The sequence below is a fragment of the Callithrix jacchus genome, chromosome 16 (genome assembly GCF_049354715.1).
Source record: "Callithrix jacchus isolate 240 chromosome 16, calJac240_pri, whole genome shotgun sequence".
Taxonomy (NCBI): Eukaryota; Metazoa; Chordata; class Mammalia; order Primates; family Cebidae; genus Callithrix; species Callithrix jacchus.
Window position 1 is genome coordinate 49,896,231 of NC_133517.1, and position 24,739 is coordinate 49,920,969.

Sequence of the window (24,739 nt, forward strand, 5' to 3'; positions counted from 1 at the left end):
TGTATTGTAAAAATATAAAAATTAGCTGGGTATGCCTGTAATCTAAGTTACTTGGGAGGCTGAGGCAAGAGAATTGCTGGAACCTGAGAAGTGGAGGTTGCAGTGAGATGAGATTGTGCCACTGCACTCCAGCCTGAGCAACAGAGACAGACTCTGTCTCCAAAAAAATAAGAAAAGAAAAATGTTAATGAGAGAGGACATGGGTCAAGATAACGTACCGCACAACAGAGAAATCTGTACTTTGACATCATACTAGTTGTTTTATATATATTATTTGATTTCAGCCTCAAAACAAAACTGAACAACTAGGCATTATCAAACTCTCATACAAATATTGAAACTGAGTCTCAGAGAAGTTAACATAGAGTTAAAATGGTGCAGACTATATGCATAGAGAAAACTCTCTAACTTTGAAGTTCATGTAATTTCCATTATACACTTAACACTATCTTCTAGAATGTGAAGAAAAGGACAGATTCAAAATAGGAGTTAAGTAGCAACATAGATTAAAATGCATATGATCCTTAAGCTATTTGATAACTGTGGTCAAAGAATGACTAAAGTGTAGTTCATGTTACTGGAATGATGTGTCCATTCAGAGGGAGGTGATAATCTGGATCTATCCTGTGTTGGTCAGAATGTTCCTGGAATTATGTTTGGGTGTGGGTGCCATACTTTAAAGGTTACAGACAAATGGGAAATTCTTCCAGAGAAGGTAGCCACGATGACTAAAGTTCCCACAAAATGTTCTAAGAGAAATGGTTGCTGAATTTGGGGGTGTGTAACCTGTGATGGGTGAGGGGAAGAGTCAGAAAAGGCTGATAGTCATCTAGGCCAGAAATTTCAGTCATCCAAAATGGCTCCCAAGGATTAATCTATGACTATGGGACTGTCATGGCCTTGGGCATTGTGGGCGCTAGGTGGATGGAAGGTACTGCTGGCTGGGAAGGGCCAGAAGCTGCACCTGCACCAGCGACACCACATCTATAAGCTGGTGGAGGACACCAAGCACCAGCCCAAAGAAAACCTGGAGCTCATCTTCACACAGTCTGTGGAGACACTTGGAGTCTGGGGTGACCTGGTCTCAGTAGATAAACCTGTGGGCCGGGATCAGCTCCTTCCTCCGGGACTGGCTGTATATGCATTGTCTGAAAATGAGAAGCTACTTGAAGAAGAGAAATTGCAGAGACCAGAAGGAAAGTTAAAAAGATCCAGACCAAGGCAACCGTGACATTTCTGAAAAGCTGTCACCTGGAGGTAGGGGTGAGAACAATGTCAAACAGGAGCTGAACCATGAAACAGCTCTCCGTCACTTCTTCAGGAATCTTGGTGTTGTGGTCGCCCCACAATCATTAAACTTATTAGAAGAACCCTTCACTCAGTGGGGCAAGTACTGGTGTGAGGTGCTGGTAAATGGGTTTGGTACTGTGTCTGTGTCTCTGGTAAACTTTGAGAGGTCCAAGATCAAAAGATAAAACTACTTATTAGCCCAGCAAGCTGCCAAGGATATGGCTCCACCAGCCCCCGAGAATGTAAACCCTGTTCTCCAAGGCAGCAAAGCAGAATCAGACGAACAGTGGGACCCAAACAGGCAAGTACCCTGATCTCACTCCCAGCTCTGACCAAATATGGAATTTTAGAGAACATATGGAGACATCAGACTGCCCTGCCTATACATGTTGAATTATGCGTGTTTCCTATCTTCATCTTTAACCGTCATCCCTGGGGCAGCCTTGTTCCAGAAGTGCCAGGCTGTGGATTGGATAAGCTGGATACAATAGAATGAAACTATCCAGATCCTGTTTAGCCTTTTTTTTTTTTTTTTTTTTTTTTTTTTTCCCATTGGAGTTTATTCGGACAAACTCAGGAGCTGGTCATAGTCTCCAGTATTTGCCTCATTCTCATCATCCAAGCTGAACATTTGTATCTCAAGCAGACATAAAGAGATTATGTTTCTAATAAATAAATAAACCATGATATGGGTAAAAGCTAAGTGTCTTGGATGAAATGCGCTGCTTCAGGAGATATTAAGTTCACTGTCACTGGTAGAATTCAAGAGGAAAAAAAAACCCAAACAAATGATTGCGTGGTAGGGAAGTTTTAGAGGAATTCCAGGATCAAAGGGGAGATTGAACTAGATAACTTTTGGGTCTCTTCTGACACTTGTATTTCATGCTGTTAGAAAAGACTGCTAGTCTGCATCTACCAGTTAGAGAGTTTAGGGTCAGCAAGTAGGTAGCGATCACATCCTATTTGTAATGATGAATATATATTTAATTAAAATCTTGTCTGGATCTCAACTGAGGCCTTTCTACATCCCAAGAGCAGGATAAGATAGACCTGAACCCAAAATTCTACACTCTGAGAAAATTTAAGAAACAACAAAATGTGAATTATAAGAATGCAGGTCAGGTGGGGGGAGAATTTTGTATTCTTAATATTTCCAGGTTTCTCTTTCTGCTCAGTGAAGCTAAATTTTCTCATTTTTCTCAAAACTAACTAATCAACCAATCAACCAACAATAGTTTCACCAACATTAGTAAATTTAGTGAAATTTAACAAAATTTAAAGTGGGGAGGATGGGAGGCAGCAGGATTTCTATTGTAGTACCATAACTAAATTAGGCACAAGTTATGTCTGATTTAAACATATGCATGGGTTAAGCCACCGGGGCATACTACTGGGGTTTTAGTCCATGCTGACCTGATCCTCATACATCTCAATGACCTCTCTCCCCTCCGCTTCTTCCCCCACCCAATCTCTCCTCCTTAGTCGCTATCTCAGGATTGCTTTCAGATACTCCAGCTTCGTTCCCGAGCTCTCAATCTCTCAAACCTACCTCAGATTCCTTACCATGAACCCAAATTTGCCCAGGTGTTCAGTAGATGTTTTGGAATTAAAGAATAATTAGTTTTGTCAAGTTTAGTATTTTTATTATCACACAGTAGAACTTACTTTAAAAAATACTAAACATCTGAGGGAAGTTTTTGTCAGCCTGAAGACCCCCAAGATTTAAATGGAAGGCGGAATCACACCGTGGTGGTTTTAGGGAGAACAGACTTTGCCTCCGTCATGGCTTCCGTCTGACTGGCTGTACCGCTTTGGGCAGTCTACTGAACTTCCCTAATCTTTGATTCTTCCATCTCTAAATGTGATTGATAGCAATGTGTTCCTCATGGTTTTGTCTAAGTTAAATTACATGATTCATGAAGAACATTAGTCTACTCCTTGATTTGCGGTCAGTGTTTCAAAAGTGTTAGCCACCACTACCAATAAAGTCTCCTTGATCAAAAATCTTTTAGAATTTTCTAAACTCATAATGAATTTTTCAATGTCTGCTGAAAATTTAGCTAGGAAAACTTTGAAGCATGTACTAAGGATATTTACCGCCAATATTTTTTTGTCCATCTATCATTTCCCAAACTGTGACAAAGATATCCTTCAAACACGTCTCAATAACTTCTGTATTAAAGGCAATATACGCCACTGGCAGAATGATAGACGAACTATTAATAAAATATATTTTATCAATTTTACAACTCTCCCTGCTAGTATGATACCAAGATCTGATACTATAATCCTAAATAACAAAGAACTATTTTGACCTTTGGCAAAATTGTAAATTAGAAATTGTTTAATTTAGCAGGAAGTTTCTTTTCACTCTCTCTATTCCAGCCATAGGCAAAGCTCCAGAACTACGCTGTCCAATATGATAACTACTAGTCACATAGGGCTATATATATTTTAATTAAGGTGATTAAATAAAATTTAAAATTCAGTTACTCAGTTGAATTAGCCACATTTCATGTGCTCATTAGCTACATGTGATTAGTTGCAGAGTGTGCATGAGATATTTTTATCATTGCAGAAAGTTTTATTGGTCAGTGGTACCTGAGACTCAATTAACTCATTGAGTTAATTATTTAGTCTAGCACCCTCAAAACTACTTCCTGCCAGTTGTCATCATCCCAATACCTTCTCCCTCTTAGATATTCCTGTCCTTTGCTTATATCATCAACTAATAGAAAGTAAGGTTTTGCAGTACCAGCAAGGAGCAAGCTCTGAGATCATTTCCAGGTAAATGAATATCTCTTCTTTCCTCTTCTACAGTGGTGCTTTTCAGAGAGAGGTTCTAGAATGGCTATTTTAAAAAACTAGAATACATATTTAAATTTGAGATTCTTAGACTACACATCGAGCCTGCTGAATCTGCATATGGAAACAGCTTCCTCAGTCATTGTTATGGAATGCTTAACCTTGAGAGCTGTTGTTGAAAGATCCAACCACTATTAGTATTTGATTATCAGTCTGTGTAGAAATAAACAATGCCATGTTTGGTTACCTGGGGAAGACGTTTTGGAGAAAGATTGGTTTTGCTGCTCTTTAAGGTCATATGGTCACCTCTATATAGACTGATCACAGACCTATTGGCTAATATGATTCAATGTGACAAAGTCCACTTATTTACTAATTATGAAAAAATATGCATTTGAGATTAAAAAATTAATATTATGGTAAACTTTTCACTTTTATAATTTGGTTTTCTGTTATTTATAATTTGATTTCTTTTGATTTCAAAATTTCCCCTTGAGAAGGAAAGACTTTGAAAGAGGAAACAAAACAGGTAAAAAACAGACATTAAATAAAACTGGAAACTTTTACTAAGTAGTTTTTAAAAAGGAAAGACTAGATTCAAAAATAAGAAGCTGGAAAATCCTCTAGCAACTATCATTAAAGAAAAAAATGTACAATTAAAGAATATTAAGACTAAGAATGTAAAAATAACAACATAAAGATAACATTTAGATGATTAAAAACAATCACTAAGACAATATGGTAGAAAAATCATAGGCGGGTGATGAAAAATGAGAACACACGGACACAGAAAGGGGAGTACTAAACACTGGGGTCTATTGGGGGGAAAAGGGGAGGGCCAGTGGGAGGGGCAGGTGGGGAGGGATAGCCTGGGGAGAAATGCCAAATGTGGGTGAAGGGGAGAAGGAAAGAAAAGCACACTGCCATGTGTGTTCCTACGCAACTGTCTTGCATGCTCTGCTCATGTACCCCAAAACCTAAAATCCAATAAAAAAATTAAAAAAAAAGAAAAATCGTAAGCCAAGTTTTGTTTGATCAGTTTTCAAGACTTATTATAAAGTTATACTAATTATAGTTGTGCAATTTGCCACAAATAGACAAGAAAAACTGAAGAAAGACACAGAAATAAGCCTTGAAAGATGAGAGAGCTTCCTGGAGGATAAAGGTGGCATCATTGCTAAGCACCAGGGAGTGAAGCTGAAGCAAGTGACCATCCACCCAGAAAAATACAACATTAGACCCCTAACTCACACCGTAATACAATTCCAGATGAACTAAAATATTCAATGTGAAAAATTTACAGTAAAACAATTAGATAAAATAGAAGCTATTGAAAGTACTGCTTTATCCAAATTTATCAACTTGACCTTTTTATGCTCTCTTCTGGTTAAATGGGTGAAATATTCCTTCTTCAAAGGCTAAGGGTTTTTTAAAAATTTAATTGTACACTGGATACTCCTTGTTTCTGGTACTCATGTCTGAGTCTCCTCTCTCTCCTGTCTCATCAGTTTCTCATTGATTTTATAAAATTGCAACAATACAACATGTTCTAATAACACTCATCTAAGACAAAGAAATCTGCTACAGATCTCCTTTCCTCATCCAGTTTCACTTCTCTGTTTGCCTTAAAACAAAATCTATCAAGCCTTGTCTTCACTTACTCACCTTCTCTTCTCCTCACAGAACTGTCCAGTCAGGCTTGCATTTCCTCTGCTTTGGATGCTCTCTTGACAAGATCACCGCAGACTTCCACCTGGCCAAGTTCAACGGCATACTTCAGTCCTTGTTTTTCTGATCTCTCAGCTGCATTTAGCACAAACTGATCCCATTTTAACATTGTATAACACTTTATTTACCTGGCTTCAGTGAATTGTTCATAGATAAATAAAGCATAGCTTTGAAAAGAATTATGGATTTTTAAATTTAGCCTTTTTTTCTTTTCAAAATGCTCCCCAAGTTGTGTTAGCAGCTAGCTTTCCCAAATATCTATATATTCCTGATTATCTTATGTATACTACTTCCCTAATTTTTACTGAAGAACAGTAATTAAGGGAGTGGGCTCTGGAATCAGAACAAGTTAAAATTATTGTCTATAATTTCTATATTTTTTAATGTTTCATATTTCAAAATAATGATTATAATTTGTATATAGTAATCTTTTACAATCTTTAATTGTTTTAATAGAGTAGATTCTTTGAAAAAGGCAAATGATCTGCTTCTTGAAATGCATAAATGACCAGAATTGTTTCAATATTAGAAATAAAGATTCAGTGAAAAGTAAAAAATGACTGTGAAAAAAATGTGGAAAAGTGACTAAAGCAGTCAAAGACATATACCTTGCTAGCAGTCCCTTTCCACAAAACACACACACACACACACACACACACACACACACACCCCTCAGATGGTCTTATATGTGATTTGATCAAATCTATAAAGGACTTATAATTCCTATGTACTTCAAACTCTTCAAATAAAAACCAAAATTTATTATTTGAAAATAAGATAATGCTAACGTTAAAACCATGGGAAGAAAAAGGCAAAAAACCAACAAAACCCATACCTAAGAAGAAAAATAGACCAAATAGAAGAATTTCTATAAAAATCCAGTTTGTAATGATTAGGGTTATAACTAAGTCAGAAAAACTAAGTATGACTTACTAAAATACTGTCCCCACTCAGGTGACAGAGATACAAAGGTGAAAACTTGGATATTTCTTTAAAACAAGTTCTTAACTACTATTTGAACAATTTGAAAAAATAAATTTCATTATGGAAAAAGTGTGACTATAACATATATGCTTCTAAAGCAAAGCATAAGGGGTAGGGTATATTTTCTGGAAGTTTTGAGAACTTTTGGGCCAAACAAGATCTTCTAGGATTTTCTTGCAATAGTTGACACAAAGTTTTGCTTATTCTCAATATAAAAGAATTATCTGTTAATGCATAGAAGTTCTCTCTCTCTCTCTTTCCCTCTTTCTCACACCCACACCCCCCCACACACACAACACACCAGTACAATCCATAAAGGTCAGACATAAGTCTTATTCCATGAAAATAATACAATTTAATATGGCTGAAGACATTGAAAAATGTATCAAGCTATCTACATGTTGCTTACTTGTCTGGAGCCCATTAGAAACACAAGCAGAATTCTGACAAGCTAGGTTAGACACTTGCCTATGAATCCCAGAGTTCTTTAACCTAGGAAATTGGAGGAGCAAAGAGCCAAGTAATCAGAGACATTTAGAAAAGTGTTTTAGCTGAAGAACAGGAATTTTATGGGTTATAAATTAAGGATCTGGAGGTCTACATGGCGAAGAAACGTGGAATGTAAAAATTCAGTTTGGAAAAAGATGTTTTGTCTGTTAAACTAAGACACATTCCTGCCATTCATTCAGACCATAAGAAGATAAAACTAAAAGCTTCTTTAAAGCTCATGGTGGTTGAGCCAAAAAGCAGCCAGCAATGACAAAGGACAAAAATGTATGTATGATTCACCATGTGTTAATGCAAAAGGTGAATAATTGCATCATTAAAATTTAATCAGAAAATTTAAGTTTCAGCATTTCAAAATGGACTGAATAATAGGATAGTGAAGTCGTATTCTCCAATTACTGTGAAGTCCATGTTTTTCTAAAGACCTAGTTTTGCTGCCTAAGTTGAGAACAAAACAAAATTGTTGGCTCTTTGCCTCCCTCTCTTACCACATGTTGAACCCTACCCATATGTCCCTCCTTGATCTGTTCCAAATATTCTATCCTCCTTGCCCTGCATTGAATAGGCTATAATATGCCTAAAAATGTTGCTCCTTTAAAACAACAACTAAGTTCAAATGTGAGTGGCATGATATTTTGATTAGGACCAGTGACCCAAAGTTGGTGATGTAGATAGTCATTTCACAATTAAGGAAAAATTTTCTGATTCTTTGCAGGAGTTCCAACGTTAACTGAATATGTCATTATAATAAGCCTTTTCTTGTTCAATATTTCATGAAGAAGGTATGATTTTTATCTCTGTAACACAGATGAGAAAACTGAGGCAGCTAAGAAAATGTCAGAGCAGAGTAAAAATTTCAGCCTTCTTAATCAGTATTCCATACTAATTTCTTGAGGTTATATGTGAATTGAGTTCACACACACACACACACACACACACACACACACTTTGCAGAGCTATAGATTAAAAAGAAAACAAAACAAGTTTAGGATTTTCTTGCAATGATCAACACAAAGGTTTGCTTATTCTCAATATAAAATAATTACTTGTCAAGGCACACAAGCTCACACATGTGCACACATGCACACACACACACACGCGCGAGGACTAACCATGTTTCCCCCTAAAGCTATGAAAAGGTTACCTAATCTAAAAAATGATATTCAGCTTCACATCTTATGAGATGCTCTATAGTTTTAATATCTGTCCTGCCCGGCAGCTATCTCCCAGCAATGAACTATACATAGGAATCAGAGTGTAAGGAGAAAATAAAGATATATAGTGACACCAAATGGGACAGCAAAACATCTGGAAATTCGGTGAAAATATTAATAAACTCTGAAAAATTTAGTCAAACTCTTTAATCTTATGTAGACAGAATAAATGAATAGTTAACTGCGTCAATTGCATATTTCGGTGTAATATGGAAATAAAATGACTTCAAATGGTCTAATTGTTTCTAAATGATTCTTTTGTGATCCCAGCCATTTGATTTTTATCACAGGTCTGTTTATAGATAGATAGGTATAAATAAACGTAAACATTTTCACTCAATGGACTGTATTCTACTCAGAGGAGCAATAAATTAGCTGCACATTACCAAGGTTTACATTCCTAGAAGTATATTTTAGAATATTGGTCTGGGAATGATGTAATGTTTTTAAGATGTTCATGTACATTGGTCAATAACTCAAATCTCCTGATCAAATTAAGCACATAGATTCTTCTAAAGATACTCTCTTCTACTTCTTAAGGTGAAATAAAGCCAGCCAGAAAAATGTTGACATGTAAGCTGGAGGTAAAGAAGGTTACCTAAAGCAGAAGCAAATCCCAGTGATGGATGCTACAGGTCTTGAATGAAAGATGAGAGAAGTTTGCAGAAGTATGTCTGGAAGATCCTAGGGACAGATGAGCAGAATTACCCCAATGAGAGAGAAGAAAAAGACATGTGCTTCTATTCTTATTTCGTTTTTAATTTTTTTTGTTATGGTAGAATGTATCACATGAAATTTTCCATTTTAACAAATTTTAGGTGTACAATTCAGTGGTAGCAGGCATATTCACATTGTGCAAACATCACTACTATCCATCTTCAAAAATTCATCTTCTCAAACGGAAAGCCCATAATTGTTAAACGATAACCCCTTATTTTCCTCTTCTCCTAGCCCCTGGTAACTGCTGCCTTATTTCTGTCTCTATGAATTTGAGTACTCTGGGTCCCTCATATAAGAGAAATCACACAGCAGGTGACATTTTGTGTCATCTTCCAGGTTTATTCAGAATGTAGCATGTATCAGAATATGATTCCTTAGCATGGCTCAATAATATTCTAGTGTATGTGTATACTACATTTTAAATATCCATTCAGTTGCCCATAGACCTTGTACTTGTTTCCATCTTTTGGCTCTTGTAAGTAATACTGCAATAAGATGAGTGTATGAATATCTGCTGGAATCTCTCCTTCAAACCCTTTTAGATATAAACCTAGAAATGATGTTTTTATTTTTAAAAACTTTTTGTGGAAATAAACAGAGTGATACACCGATCAGAAAGGTGCAATTTAATGAATTGTCTTTCAGGCCTAAGCAGAAGGCAGGTCAAAAGGCAGAACGTTGACCAACACTTTAAGTCCCACCCCCATCCAGTCCTCAGCCTGCTCCAAGGGTGTCCACTTTCCTGACTTTCAACCTGGATAAGTCATGTCTGGTTTTTGAGCTTATGTGGATGGAACCGTATGATACATACACTTTTTTTTTTCACTCAACATGTTTGTGAGACTATAAAAATTCTGTTTCTGAGGTTATTAATATGACCTAACTTTTTAACATTTCTGAGATCTTTAAAAACCCATATTGGCACTAACAGTTTTAATGTGTCCATTCTCATTGATATATAATATGCTATCATATGAATGTTATGTAATTTATATGCTGATTCCATGAATGATGGGAATCGTACCTCCTTTCTTTGCTCTTTTACCCTTATGAAAATCTTGGGTGATTGAGAGTCCTTGTAGAGATATTCAGGGTGTTGGACTTTTCCTTCTTTCATTGTAAGAAAAGAAACAAGTGAGGCAACTACAAACCTCGTCTTTAAAAAAGCATTTACCATTTTACTTTCAACCTATATTTTGGGCTCACCTTGCTCTGCCAGTACCTTCATCCAGTTGAGGCTTCCCGACAACCCAATGGATTCCCTTCTCTTCTTTTATGCTTCCCTCAGGAGTACTTACCCTGGCAATTTGGCATTTTCTTTTTCATCTTCAGTATCAAAGACTGATTATCTAATTTTAGAAATTGTATATTTTAATGTGAGTGCACTTTAAAGGTCTCCCTGCCAAGATTGCCAGAGAAAGGAACTTAGGTGGCAGTGGGAGCTGAGGAGGAAGAGCAGGTATCCAGCGTGAGAAATAAGCTCTTGCTTTTCCCGTCATAGCCATGGGATTTATACCTACTGGTACATTCAGTGGGCTCCCTTGACTTAACCATCCCTTCATATCTTTTCTTTGTACCAGCACTGTCTCACCAGGATGAGATATCACTGTTTCCTACATAATCACTCTGGGTGATGTTGGGGCCCATTACTCTACTTCCTGCACCCTCTCCACACAGTCCCCACTCTCACCTCCCAATGACCATCTCAAGGAGCTGAGTACTTTCACACTCATGACCCAGTTCTTCTACTTTAAATTACATGTCCCTTATGAATGTTCCCTTTAAATGGCTAGTACATGGCATAGCTCTCTGTATTAATTTGTTTTCATGCTACTGACACAGACATACCTGAAACTGAAAACGAAGAGGTTTAATTGGACTTACAGTTCCATGTGGCAAAGGGAGGCCTTAGAATCGTGGCGGGAGGTGAAAAGCACTTCTTACATGGCAGCAGCAAGAGAAAAAATAAGGAGAAAGCAAAAGCAGAAACCCCTGGCAAACCCATCAGATCTTGGGAGACTTATTCACTATCAAAAGAAGAGTATGGGAAAGACTGCGCCCCCTGATTCAGTTACTTCCTGCTGTGTCTCTCCCACAACACATAGGAATTCTGGGAGATACAGTTCCAGTTGATGTATGGTTTGACACAGACAAACCATATCACCACCATTGTTTTACCAATAGCTATTTTATATTTTGAATGACCAAGAATTTCACAATAATAGGGTATGGAATAAAGGGAGAATGAGTACAAAGCCTCAAGCTTTTGAGTAAATTGAATCCAGTTTCTGACTTCATGGATTACAGCCGTTAACTCTGTATCTGTTCATCCCTTGGCGCTGGCAGTGAGATTCAAGACAAAGAACAGGCATCTTATGGGCTGGATTGTGTCTCCCTAAATTCATATGTTGAGACCCTATCCCCCATTGTGACTGTATGTGGAGACATGCTTTTAGGAGGTAATTAAGGTTAAATGAAGTTATAAGGGTTCGGCTCTTCTTCTATAGGGCCAGTGGTTTTACAAGAAGAGGAAGAGAGAGCTCTCTCTGTCACTCTCTACCATGTGAGGGCACAGTGAGAAGGTGGCCATCTGCAAGCCAGGAAGAAAAGAGCCCTCACCAGGAAGAAAACCAACCTGCACTTTTGCCATGAACTTCCCATCCTCCAGAACTGTGAGAAATAAATTTCTGTTTAAGCCACCTATAGACTAGGTGGCTTAAACAACAGAACACAAAGCATCAAAACACCATAGGGTGTTTTGTTACGCTTACCCTGGCAAACTGCAGCTTTGTACCCTTAAATGAGTCATTTATGTCCTTTGAGTTTCAGTTTCCTAATTTGCAAATTGGCAATAGTAATTCTTACTCCACCCAAATTGTTGGGGAGATCGATGAGATAACATATCAAGAGTGCAACAGATAGTGAGTACATTTTTGAAAATGCTACTTGCTTTTTTTCTCCCATCCTGTGCTTCCTCCCACTTACTGCAACTGTGTAAAGGGAACAATAATGCCACCACCACTTTTCAAACAGACACAATAATAATAGCTAAAAATTATTCAGTACTTACTATGGACCAGGAACTTTACTAAACACTTTATTTGCTTTATCTTGAGTCCTCACAGAACACTTTAAAGTAAATATTGTGATGCTTTTTAACAAAGAATTAAAACTGAGGAAACCAATACTCACAGAAGACAAGTAACTTGCTAAAGTTACATTGTTATTATTTGGCGGAGCCTGGATTCATATCTGTCTGCCCACCTGGGCTACTTATTCATTTTCTTATTCCCAAGTATGTGATTATTGGTCATTTAACCCTAAGGGCACAGGATATTCAATCACTGCTCTCATGCACCTTACTATCTAGTAGGAAAGATGAAAGTGAAGATTGGTAATTAGTAAATAGAGTGATAAATGTTAAATTTGCACAGGCTGTTATTGAGTACAGAGAACAGACACCAACTGTCTGAAGTAGCCAGAATGAGTTTGCTGAATTGACAAGGTTGAGAAGGACATTCCATGCAGAGGGAATAAAAGCACAGAGGCATAAGGGCAAGGCTCATTGGGCATCCACATGTAGTTCTGGGTGCCAGGAGTGAAGGACATACAATAGGGAAATGGAGTAAATGAGGCAGGAGAGGTTTGTAGAGAGGCCAAATTATAAAGAACATTTATATGACACGCAAAAGCGTTCGAATTCTTTTCCACACAATGTATGTATTAGAAAGTCATTCTTAGGCTGGGCACCATGGCTCAGCACTTTGGGAGGCCAAGATGGGTGGATCACCTGAGGTCAGGAGTTCGAGACCAGTCTGATCAACATGGAGAAATCCTGTCTCTACCAAAAATACGAAAATTATCCCTGCATGGTAGTGTGTGTCTGTAATCCAAGCTACTTGGGAGGCTGAGGCATGAGAGTCACTTGAACCTGGGAAGTGGAGGTTGCAGTAACCCAAGATCACTGTACTCCAGCCTGGGTGACAAAGTGAGACCCTGTCTCAAAAAAAAAAAAAAAAAGAAAGAAAAAGAAAAGAAGAAAGCCATTCTTGGATGTCTTTCCCTTCGTAACACTGTTTCTTCAAAAAGTCTGTGTATTGCTCCATGAATATTTGTTGACTGAATGGAGGAAGGAATGGGTGAATGAATAAGTGAATAGTATTAAGCACATCATCATGTATACTTTCTGATCACTCTGACTGCAGGGGCACAGGGTTAAAGGGTGTCAAGAACGAGGTAAGGACTGAGTGCAGTGGCTCATGGCTGTAATCCCAGCACTCTGGTAGGATAAGGAGGGTGGATCATTTGAGCCCAGGAGTGCAAGACCAGCCTGGGAAACATAGGGAGATCTATATCTACAACAAAAATACAGAAAATTAGCCAGGCATGGTGGCACGTGCCTCTGGTCCCAGCTATCCAGGAGGCTGAGGTGGGAGGATCACCTGAGCCTGGGAGTTTCAGGCTGCAGTGAGCCATGATTGTGCCACTGCACTCCAGCCTGAGCTACAGAGTGAGACACTGTCGGGGAAAAAGCAAAAAAAGGCAGAAAAAGAATGAGGTAAGAGATAGGAGAGAGGGAATTATGCAACAAAGGCATAGTGAGGAGGGTATTGGAAAGTTATTTTATTCAGGAGAGTGACAATTATTAACCAATACAAGAACACCCAGAGTATTGGCTGGGGGCAGAGTGAGGTGAGGTGAAGATGGGGAAAAGTAGATTTTGGGCGAATACTGTTGAGTTTTTGATGTGTTGAATTTGAAGTGGTTGGAACCTGTAGATGGACGTCCCTGGTTGTCACTTAGATATAGAAAGTAGGGCAAAGGGTTGTTGTTTTAAAACCAAGGCCATGCCTGTTTATAGTGAGAATGAATGTGTAGAGGCAAACTGGAGAGAGTTCCAGGGTCAAATCCTAGAAAAAAAAGACAAGTGCTTTCAAGAATTTGGTACATGTTACTGAATGTTATTTGCTGTCAATGGTAGAGAAAGAGGAGTCAAACATGAGTTTAGGAGGAATATGTGATGAAATAAACCTCTGTCCTGAAGTCTATGGAAAACTCAAGGAGGTATGCATGCAACAGGGTAAATGCTGCAGAAAGGAATAAATGTAGAGCTATTGCCTTTATGTTGTGTAGCAGAATATTTATTGGGGAAGTTATATAATATCTATGGAATTAATTTTAAAAGAATTTTAACTGTCTGCTTTGCTTGGTGCTATTTTTTTTTCCTTGAGTTGGGTACATTTTATATTCAGCATCTGAAACTGAGGAGTTAAGAAGAGTTAATCACACCCACAAATAGCACTTTTTTTTAATTACAAAAAGAATGTTAACACAGTATAATACTAGGAAGATGCAGTGAATGTAATTGCTTATTTGCTCAAGACATCATTAAGTCGGCGTTAGGTGCAAAAAATAATAGGATCAAATGGAAACTTCTGGGCAACTAGTATGCTGACTTTTCTGGTGGTAAAGGCTCTCTAGGACAACCATGAGAATATACTATCTTTTTAATATGTGGGAATAGTCTGAGAAAATTGGAATAGACTGAAATATTACAAATAGAAGCATAATGAAAAATTCAGCATGGTAATTCTTTTACAAAAATAAGGATGCTTTTCATGTTTGTAACGAAGTGCTAAGACTATAGTTTTTTACTTTTTAGAAACTTAAAATATAATTCATTTTTAAACTATTCGTTGAGACAGAAAAACTTAGCCTATTCTATGTTAAAGGAAAAACAAAGCTCTATCTTTAAAAACATGTAATCAAAGTATAATAAATATGAGAAAAGCACATATAAATGTGTAAGTCAATGGTTGCTTCACAAACTGAACACAACTGTCAATCCTACACCCAAAGAAAGAAACAGAACATTAGGAACATCTAAGATGTTTTCTCTGAGCTTCCTTTGAATTACTAAAAGCAAACACCATCCGCCTTCTACAGCATAAAATCTAAACTTTTAAGCACAGATTCTTTCCAATTCTCTAACATGCAAAGGGATAACAGTTGATTTAAGATAGTACATTCAATGAGTAATCACATTTTCCTCCTTTAATTAGGCTCCAAGCTTGTCCACAAAAGGAATTATGGCTTACTCTTTCATCTTTGTGAGAGGCCCTAGTGCAGAGTTTGGAACATAGTAGATATTCAACAATCAGATTGACTAATAAAAATGGAAAGCAATGGTGACAAAAAAAAAAAAAAAAAAAAAACCTGAGAAAAATTGGAACCCAGAATTCTTGTTTTCGTCTTGGTGACTGAGAAGTACAATGTATGCCCGGACTAGTTTTCATCCTGAGCATGACCCAGAGCAGGATGGAGAGAAAAGGGTAATTCTCTAGCGCTGGTTTTCTGGTCTCCTACGATGGGGTAGGAACGAGGAGGCTTGATTACTGTACCATATCTGATTGTGTCAGGACACCCAGCGTGATTCTTTATATAGTTTGGCACAAATCTTATATAGTTCAGAATGTTCCAAGTTTTTTTTTTTTTTCATTCCTAAGGGAGACTAAAATACTCACTTTCTAGAGAACCCAATGTGATTATAGTTGAAAGAAATGACATACAATGCTAATATTTTATCATTACTATTCATTCTACATATATTTTAGAGTTTCCTCTCAATTTAATAATTTACTGATAATTATTGACATATAAAATAAATACAAAAAGGATAGCAGTTGGCTATATATTTTGCAGTATTTAATTACTTAAAAGTGTCAATAACCTTGATTTTTAATTTTTTTCACTGTACAAATGACATTAAATTCAATGATACTAACAATAATTCAGGTTAAGTGAATGCTTGTTATAAACCAGCCTTTTAATTTACATAAACGAACCCATTAGAGCCTCACAATTATTATACCTCCCATCACACTGTATCCTCATTTTAAGAGAATGAGGCTTAGAGATGTTCAGCTAATGGTCAAATCAAGCAGATTTTTGAATACAGATTCAAGCTAGGTCTTCCCAGCTCCTGAACCTTGACTTCTACCTATGTATTTAAATCTCACACATTTTGAAATCTAGGGCTTTTACCTACTATTTTTAGGTTGGTGCAAAAGTAATTTCGATTTTTGCCATTAATTTTACTGGATACTCAACAATGTTTACTGAAGGTTTTTTTTAACCTTAATGTGATTAAGCAGATAAGCCTTTAACTAGAAAATATAAGCTGAAAGAGACAAAATACAGTCCAATAGAGTCAAAAAGAGCCCAAGAGTTTTTTGTCTCTAAAGTGTTGACCATGATTCACAGAGGGGTTTCTGTATCATACCAGAAAGATGCTTGTGAATACAGAATTACAAGAAAAAATTCCCAAGTATTATATACAGCTTAACATGAATTGTGAAAAGGCATCCTTAACTATTCTATGCATAGATACAGTAGCTGAAATTCCGACTAATTTTGTCTTTTTTTTTCTAAGTGAGAATGTTGTCTCTAAGAGTTTCCGTTAAAAAGTAAACTAACCTGTTAGTTTTTATTATGTCATTAGCACGAATTAAACTAAGGGGTTGTAAGAAACCGAAAAACGGTATCATACCACTGAAATGTCTTAGTGAAAGGCCACTTCTTGGCTAGGGAGTCTTTTTTTTTTTTTTTTTTTTTTTTTTTTAATTTTAGATGATTTTACTTTAATTGTCTTCTTTTTTTTTTTTGAGACGGAGTTTCGCTCTTGTTACCCAGGCTGGAGTGCAATGGCACGATCTCGGCTCACTGCAACCTCCGCCTCCTGGGTTCAGGCAATTCTCCTGCCTCAGCCTCCCGAGTAGCTGGGATTACAGGCACGCACCACCATGCCCAGCTAATTTTTTGTATTTTTAGTAGAGACGGGGTTTCACCATGTTGACCGGGATGGTCTCGATCTCTTGACCTCGTGATCCACCCGCCTCGGCCTCCCAAAGTGCTTTAATTATCTTTTTTTTTTTTAAATTTTTTATTGGATTATAGGTTTTGGGGTACATGAGCAGAGCATGCAAGACAGTTGCGTAGGTACACACATGGCAGTGTGCTTTGCTTTTCTTCTCCCCTTCATCCACATTTGGCATTTCTCCCCAGGCTATCCCTCCCCACCTCCCCCTCCCACTGGCCCTCCCCTTTTCCCCCCAATAGACCCCAGTGTTTAGTACTCCCCTTTCTGTGTCCATGTGTTCTCATTTTTCATCACCCACCTATGAGTGAGAATATGCGGTGTTTCATTTTCTGTTCTTGTGTCTTCTCTCAAGAGGATGACTTGCCTCTCTAAGACTCCCTAGCCAATCTGGAGAACATCATCCTCAGCAAATTGGCTAGGGAGTCTTAGAGAGGCAAGTCATCCTCTTGAGAGAAGACAATTTGCTAGACTCTTCCAACCTGTGGAGTTGCAAAGAGAAGGTGGTCTTCTCTGGAGATGGTGAAAACACAGTTTTAAGTAACTTCCAGTTATGCCCTCAGAATACAGCCAGGAACTAAGATTTGGTTGTTTTCTTTATAAAACCCTTCCCAGGCATCCTTTGTTTTCATTCTCTTCGGCTTTCCACAAGAAGCTCTTCGTGGCCTGTTCTCCACCCATGTTTCACATTTTGCTAACATGCGTGGTCTTTCTGACCAACTTGAGCTTTTCTCAATATGCCTTGGTCAAATCAAGTAGATTTAAGAAGTATTCTGAAAATAGTAAACCAATGCCTATGCATGTGTATTTGCTAAATTTCCTAAACTACTAAAAATCCATGCAACAGGATTTTGACAGCTATAAGCTACAACTCTCCCACATGTAATTTGAAATACAGCAAGACACCAAATAGGTGACAAAGAGGCAGGTAGTAATAAAATAAAATACTATTATTTTGTCTTTTAAAAATGAATCACATATGAAGAAATAAAAGTATTCCTATAAAATCTGGTAGATTATTTTAGGCCATATTCAGAGAGAAATGAATGTGTTCAATTAAAAATGATTGAGAAATATTGTTTTTTACTTTAAAATAGCTGTCAATTTAATTTTTTATAACTTTTATTCTCAGCTCCAGAGTAAAAAGACAATTTTTATATAACTGGATAGCTATTATAAAGCTAACAAGATGGTTTTGTCTTTCTTCTTGCTTTCATATTAAACTCTATAGACTAAGCGTCTGGCTATAAATAAAACTATTGATGGTAAAAGGTCATGACTATGACCTTTCACATGTTTCGTCTCCACTATATCTATATACACTGTATACTTTACCCAGGGAAGAGGTTCTTTATTTAAGGGAGCTTAAACTGTTCAAATTTGTAATGTACTGGGGATTTTGGAATGTCTAGGGGACTTAGAGGATAAAAAACTGACCTTTCATCTCTGAACCCAGACACAGTCCAACCTCAGATAAATGAAAAAGTTTTGTGTCAGTTGCCTCTATGATAAACTGGTACTCTCTACTATCTTCCAACCCAATTAAGCATTACTGGCAGGTCTAGCCTCAAGAGGCACATGGAGTATAGAAATGGAATTACTTCTGCTCCTGGAGAGGGTGTCTGAACCTTCAAGATAGGATTTTAAAGTTATAAATGGGCAGTGTTGGCCGAAGTTATGTCTACAGACAGAAATCCATAAACTTGTATGAAAACCTCCCCCAACTCCCATAATCATATGCAAATTTGAGATATTGGGATGCTTTTCATGATTTGTACTTTTGGCTTTTATTTGGGATGTTTTCAAATTAAATTTATAAAATAATTTTATTCTGTTACTTTACAGAAAGAAAAATAACTTGAATGTAGTAGATAGCAGCAATTACGTGTAGAAGTAATAACATGCAATGCAGTTTGAAGCTGTTACAGCTAATTTTATGTTCACAGAAAAGTATGGACCAGATTCTCTAAAATATTAAATAATACACAAGTCCTTGCATTTTTTTTGAGTATGTAGTATGAAGTTATAAAATGTTTTTCATTTTCTTATTTAAATTTTACTTATATAACCTTAAATAAACAGATTTTCATTTCAAATAAACATTGCAATTAATTAAAAGAATATGTCAGCTTCTAGTAGGCATAATTACTGTTTCTTATAGTTTTGATTTTTAAATGTACAACCCAACAGTGTGCAGTGGATGTTCACTACCTATTTTATGATGAATTAATAAATAATAATTGAATGCAGTATTAATGTATACCAAGGAAGGCCATTGTAAGCTGAAAAAAAAATCCATTAAATATTTTAGTTATGTAGAAATAATGGAGGGGGAGAGGTTAAATAATTCCCACGGATATATTCAAATAATTTAAAATTTCAACAATGAAATATATCGGGTAAAACTTGAGAAAAGCCTTCACTTTCATGGAGAGTGATAGTGATTGAGGGTCTCTATTTTTCTTCCTCAGAGAGAAGACAATGGCTATTATCATAGAATTGAATTGAAATGAGTTAAATTACAACTTTAATTTACATATTACTAAGAACTTTGTAATATGGACTTATACATTAATTTATTTTAAAATTAACAAAAGAATAATTTTTTTTTCCTGTAGATATACCACATGACACTAAAGACTATAGTGATGAAAACCACTGATCTAATCTCTTTGGTTGGATATTACAAGTTATTTTCACTTACTTCTTTGCATTTTTCTGTATTTTGTAAGTCTCATACAAAATACAGAAATAATGGAGGAGGAACATTAACATGCAAAATGACAGACTGGTACTCTCAACTATTTTCCAACCCAATTACTGGCAGGTCTAGCCTCAATCTTTTATTCATATAATCATACAATCTTTTTTTTTTAACCAAAAAAAGTAATCTCTGAAACAAACAGTACTCCCTCTATTCTACCTTATTATAACTGTTTTCTTAAGTTATCCACCCATTCATATTTGGAAAACAAAATGTAATATTCATTCTGTAAATCTGAAAATAATTAAATCTGCTGGGCATTAGAGGAAGAATATTTGAAAAATTTAATGTGGTGAGTAATAAGATTTAAAATTTGAATGAAAGGTGATTTTTCAACCAATAAAGGTGAAAAATTAAAATTCAATAGCAGAGGCAAAAGTGGCTTGGAAGGGGCTAGGAACTTGACAATACTTGAGAGGAATGTGTTGAGTAGTTTTAAAGAAAAGAAAACAAGACTACTCTGATCTATGTACATAGATGACCTGGATACTTTATATTATTAGGTTTTGCCAAATTGAACAAATTAACCAAAAGTTTACTCAACTATATTTTAATCAAAACACAAAATGTGAACTATGAAATATTAGATAGTTAGGAATAACACCCTGAAGAAAAAAGCAAAACACAGAGGGTAAAAGACTGATATTTCAAGGTATGAAATATCCAAATCATTACCAAACTGGAGGTGAGAAAATGACGCCATACCCTGAAGATTAAATTAGAAATGCAAGCTAAAATACGAGAAGGATTAGAGTAGCACACTGATGTGAGAAAAAAATCAAAAGCTCAAATCCAAGTTTTGTGACTAAAGATTCTTGTTTTTATATTTTCAGATTATCCATTTTCACTATATGGCTTTCCAGGGGATATCAGATGTACAGATGTAATTATCAAGGTCCACTTACAAATGGCATATATATATATATATATATATATATATATATATATATATATATATAATTGTCTTCTTATACTGATTATTTTTCCTGCTTAATATGGGAAACTAAATATGAAACTCAGAATTCTGAACTCAGTAAATACAAATTTTATAATTTCCGAAACCTATTATTTGCCATCTTATCATTCCCATCTTGTGTATAGGTAATTTTTTACTTATTTCTTTTTGGAAACTATAGATATAAAATTTTCAGTTATTTTACTTAGAATAAATTATAGCATCCTTATGTCACAGCTGTACAAATATAAGTGTCTGTGAAATCCACATTTATGTGAATTTTTTATTTTCATGACCCTTCTCTATGCATCCCCTTTATAGCCAGCTAGTTGTAGTTTACATAGCTATTTACTTAATTATTAATTTAATGTATATGTCTCTAACTAGCCATGAAGGGAAGGCTATGTCTATATTTGCACCCTTGAATGTGAAGTGGCTAATTGAATGACACGAAGTAGTGCTTGAAAACTAACCTGAATGAAAGATTGACTCAATGAACGAATAAAGAGCTCGTTGAGCTTTCATTTGGACTTAAATCACATGCAAGAAAATAGATGCCTGCAATTAAGGGCTTTCCCTTGCTCAGAAATGATTTTCGTTACTTGAAGGAAAATTAACAGTTTTAAATTTCATTGACTGGGAAAAATTCATTGACTTGGAAATAAGCATTTTCCTACAAAAAAAGCAGATATACAACCTCAAACTCTAGGAAAATATTTACTAAAATAAACTACCAATTTAACAAAGAAAATACAAGTCACTGAAGATGATTATGCATTTTACTTTAAAATGGCTTTATATTTTTCTTACGTAGAGAATTGTTCAGAGATTCATAAATTGTAATTTAAAACTATGAACACTTATTTAGTGTCTGTGAGCACTCAATGCATGTTAAAGCCAAGAGAAGACCATTTGCTTTAAAGATAACACCATTGGAATGTTAATAGTGTAAAACTTTCTAAAGTAAAATTATTTCTTTACTGAACAAGGAAAGAGTCAGATTGGCTGAGTCCATTTTGCACCTTTGTGCTAGGGAATCTCTGGGTTTAAATTACAGCAGCCTTAGTCTTTGCTTTTCAATCCCTTAATCCTTAAGGAGCATAGGTTTCAGTTCAAGACAACTTCACACAGAACACAAGAAAAGATTCTGTGAACCTACCTCAAGTACCATGATCTTTTTTTCAGCTGTGACCTTACACTTGCATCCCATAGCAAAATTGACTTTGAGGCAAACCAGTGTCAAATAATTAATGCATTTTCAACAAGGGACTTTTTTCCCCCACTATACTATAATGCAATGCATGAAAAGCAATAAATGCTTTCATGTAAGCCTCTTGTACCTGTGGTTTTCATCACTGTTTCACTGGGATCCCTCACATTAGAGAACCTACGTGAGGTGCCTACGCTGAGATGGAAAGAAAAGCTGGCCTGGGAGGTTTCACATCTGGTAGCCTACCCCATTACTTAAACAGCCTACATCTTAAAAAAAAAAAAAAAAAAAGGAAAAGGAAAAAGTTATACAGGTTGAATTGAGGCAATTATATTCTGATATATATTTGACGATTATTTCCAGGTGTTTCTTGAAAAACATGTTTTCTTGATCTATAATTAATATTTTGCTAATGGAACTCTAACAAAATGCCGCAAAACCACTCACCATTTATCCATGCCATAAATGATAAGAACTAATAGTAACCATATTAAGATTCTTAGGTTTTTAAGCATTATCCTAGTTTATGTCACAACTATTATTTAAAATTACAGTATCCAGGTGCTGTATATGGTATTTGATCAAAGGGAATCAAAATGTAATGAGTTATAAGTTTTCTCCCTGAGGACTCAAACTGTACATAATGGGAGAGGGTGTGATTTATTTTCTGAGTCATTCTGGAAACAGTTATGAAAACCTTTGGTTAAATGTTGGTAAATGGGGTTATAGAATCTGCTCATACATACCACTTATAGAGGGGTTTAGGAGTGTATTATTTTGAAGGGAAAACTGAACTAAAATATCTTTTTAAAAACTCAAAATATCATAAAGCATTACTACCAATCACTGATTTTTTAAATGAATATTTTCAGACTCTATATAACATGTTCATAGAATCACACACACACAAAATCAAGACTACAAAATTGACCTTTAGAGATAACAAAAAGTGACACTTGATTTTTTTTTGATGGTTATGAATACATCCTCTAAATTACAATGAACAGTGGAGCTATAATTTTATGGGAACATTTCTAATTTTCTCACATTAACCTTGTATTAAGAAATGCTGACAACTTGAAATTGCAGGAGTACATCCACTTCCCATTCTCTGCCATCAGTGAAAACGATCAGTCTTTCCCCCTTTAAGCAAATGCAATAAGGAAGCATAAGAAGAGAGTAGAACATTTTTTTAAAAAATTTTGATCTTCCTCAAATATTGTTTGACCTTAATCACTGTCTACCAACAAGCTTAATGTGACATCACCTTGAAACAAAAACACACAGCTCTCAAGTCTGGCTCTGGAATGAAAAAGCCCTGATTATTAGTCCTCTGTGTGATCTTTTCAGATTGCACTGATGAGATGAAGTTTAATCTCGTTTCTCTCCTCTCCAGTACCACAAACCACAGGCAGTTTAAGGCAGCCTGAAAATCTCTTACATCTGGAAGAGCAATAATTCATGGGATTTCGCCTGACAGCCATGACAGTCAGCAGGGCAGCCAGAAACAACCGTCTCTTATGTTGTGCTATTTGCAAAAAATCAGAAGAGGAGGAGTCGGCACATGACCACATCCTTCTTTAGCATATGTTAGTGGAGAAAACCCTTTTATTTTCTGCCAGATGCTTCATAAATAGGTCCTAAATATTACATAGACAGTAGCTATCACTTCCAAACAAAATTCCTTGGTGTCTGCTAAGCTGCAAAGCATATGAAGGCCTATTGTCTGGCAAAGGGTCATGGTTAGATTTGCACAGATTTTTTAAAATAGATATTTCAGATTCTACATGTGATTTATAGGCATTTGCACACCCTGCTGTGCATGAATATGATACCATCTTCTGAGAAGGATTATTTCATGAAATGTATATGGGATTTAGCTACAGTAACTTTTACTGGGCAGCTTAGAATGGCCAGCAAAGTACTAGAATTTACTGCAGCACTGCTTGGGCTGTCAGGCTCCGGGTTGGTGTTTATGATTTCTGCAGAAGAAGAAATAAACAACTTCTCCTTAATGGCCTTCTTTATGTGTAGGCAGCAGTGGCCCTATCTGGTCTCACAACAGTAGCTGGTGCAGCAGTCTGTCCCATTTCATGTGGAACCAATGTCTGAAGATTTGCATTTCTGCTTCTCTGAGTTTTCTGTGGTAGTAGCCAGAAATAGGGAAATAGACTGCAAATGTTTGAATGGGTAGCATTCCACTCCACTGTTTTCAGTGCTATAAATACATTGTGGATAGAATGACTCAATTTTAAGACACTGACTGAGAAAAGGAAATTGTTGCATTCATTTTCAGATTGTACATTGTCAATAAACCCTATAAAATTACTCATCAAAGCAATTTTAAATGACTTCTCTGAGAGGCCTGCTTTCCCCAAAGTATGTGATATAGTTAAGTCACCATTCAATATGCATTTCAAGGTATATTTAAGCAATATTCAGGATACCAGGCATAAGCACAAGCATATGAATATGTTAAATATGCATTTTCCTATTTAGACAACAATTGTAAAAAGTAATTATCTACACATTTCCTGATGTAGCAACAGTTTTTAAAATTCAAAAGAATGTCGACACACATTGTATATAGAAGCAGGCAGAATATACATTTCTAAAAACCGAGACAACTGTTTCATGCCAAAGGAAAACAATTCCTTTGCCAAACTATACATTGTTAACTTAAAAT

The 24,739-nt window shown here is 36.1% G+C and overlaps 1 pseudogene; it reads left to right on the forward strand.

Moving 5' to 3' along the window:
• The first annotated feature begins 883 nt into the window (after positions 1 to 883).
• On the forward strand, positions 884 to 1,745 carry LOC100389603 (large ribosomal subunit protein bL9m pseudogene; annotated as a pseudogene).
• The last annotated feature ends 22,994 nt before the right edge of the window (positions 1,746 to 24,739 follow it).